Source organism: Magnolia sinica, chromosome 14, assembly GCF_029962835.1.
Source record: "Magnolia sinica isolate HGM2019 chromosome 14, MsV1, whole genome shotgun sequence".
In the NCBI taxonomy this organism is placed as follows: Eukaryota; Viridiplantae; Streptophyta; class Magnoliopsida; order Magnoliales; family Magnoliaceae; genus Magnolia; species Magnolia sinica.
The window spans coordinates 16383145-16385147 of record NC_080586.1 but is presented as its reverse complement, the minus strand read 5'-3'; the positions used below and the strand labels follow the sequence as shown (position 1 = coordinate 16385147).

At 37.4% G+C, this 2003-nt stretch overlaps 1 non-coding gene across 1 annotated transcript; it reads right to left on the bottom strand.

Annotated features, from left to right (window-relative positions):
* Positions 1-1427: 1427 nt before the first annotated feature.
* LOC131226459 (small nucleolar RNA R71) lies at positions 1428-1534 on the bottom strand. The gene has a single exon (XR_009161842.1). It is a non-coding gene; the product is annotated as a small nucleolar RNA R71 (small nucleolar RNA).
* Between the last annotated feature and the right edge of the window lie 469 nt (positions 1535-2003).

The following is a 2003-nucleotide window of genomic DNA, read 5'->3' as shown; positions in this document are numbered from 1 at the left end:
TCACATCTTAGTCTAGTTCTAGTTCTACTTGGTTTCAGATAACGTACAGGTATCAGTCCCTGTGGATTCGACCTCGGTCTTACCGAGTTTATTACTACATCACAACCCTATACTTGGGGAGTGAACAAGTTTTTGGCGCCGTTGCCGGGGACTGACGGTTACGTTTTTCTGAAATTAATTAATTTTAGAATTAGTTTGAGATTAGGATTTTACTAACTGTAGCTTTAGATTTTTAATTGATTTTTTTTAGAACTAACTTGTTTCCATATTTTATAGGATCCTGACATAAGTCCATAAATTGGTAATTCCTCCATAATCTCTTTACTTTTTCTACCTTTTAGAATTAGGGTTTGAATTTTATAGATTTTTTTTAATTCTAGTATCCTCCCATCTGTAGGAAATAGTTTATTCTTAAAACTAGGTTATTTCTTAATTAATTTTCTACTTTTATTTTTTCTAATTTTAGAATCTAATTTGTTTCCTAAATTATTTTTAGAATTTTTGTTTAGAAACTAACCTTCCTATTTTGTAGGCCTTTAAGATAGAAATTTCTAATTTGGTAAGCTCTTTCCCTACTTCCTATCTTTCAGTTCTCTTCTAATAATCTACTTGCTAGTTTAGATCTTTCCTAAGTTATTTTAGAAATCTCTATTTTCTTTTAAGAATTCCTTCTTTTAGAAATTAATTTACTGTTATTTTTCTTCTCTTTTTTTAGAATCTAACTTACTTTTGTTTTATTTTGCAGGTCCTTAACTTAGGGGCATCAATTTGGTAATTTCTTTCCAACTCTCTCTCTCTTTTTCTTTTTAGATTTCCTTTTCCTTTCTTAGGATTAGACTTTGAACTTGATTGAGGGCTGCGAGTGTTTCATGCCCAAGTGGGCCCGTGACAACACTCGACGTCTCTTGACTGAAGGAGGATTGGTTGAGGGGTTGACTATCCATCGCAGGACTAGACACCGCTCGAAATCCCCTGAGTTAACTGAAGTTATGGCTGAAGACCAACCTCCTCTACTTCCACCCAGGGTGGAGGATACCCAGGATGAAAATGAGGTGCAACAGGCACCCCCGCCTCGTACTTTACGAGATTTTCTACAACCGGCGGGAGTGAGTACGCCCTCATGCATGATTTTTCCTGAAAACACAGGACAAATGGACATCAAGCCAGGAGTTATCCAACTCCTTCCCAAATTCCATGGACTTGAATCAGAGAGTCCATATTTACATTTGAAAGAGTTCGATGAGATTATAGCTACATTATGTTTTCCTAATGTATCTGAGGATACAATTAGGCTGAAACTCTTTCCTTTTTCCTTAAAAGAGAAAGCTAAGACGTGGTTACATTCACTGCGTCCTAGATCCATTGGCACATGGAACGACATGCAGAGGGAATTCATAAAAAAATTCTTCCCACATCATAAAACGATTACCCTCAGAAAAGCGATCATGAACTTTGCCCAAAAGGAAGATGAAACATTCTTTCAATGTTGGGAAAGGTTCAAAGATTTGGTCAGTTCATGCCCACAACACGGATTTGAAACGTGGCGCATTACAAATTTTTTCTATGATGGACTGACATCTTCCATGCGCCAAATGGTCGAGACAACGTGTAATGGAGAGTTCATTAATAAAGATGTCGACGAGGTATGAGACTACCTCGACAGTTTGGCTGAAAAAACACAATCTTGGGATTATTACCCAAAGTCGAACACCACGTCTAGGCCGACTCAATTAAAGGAGAAAGGTGGATTATATCTCTTAAAAGAAGAGGATGATCTCAAGTGTAAAGTGACTACGCTCATAAGGAAAGTTGAGGCCATGGAAGGAAAGAAGGATAAGGTCAATGAAATTGTTTGCGGCATCTGTGATTGCAACATTCACACAACTGAAAACTGTCCTACAATACCTGCCTTTCGAGGAGTGTTGAATGAACAAGCCAATGCCGTAAATAACTATCAAAGACCTTTTACTGGACCTAACTCCAACACATACAATCCTGGCTGG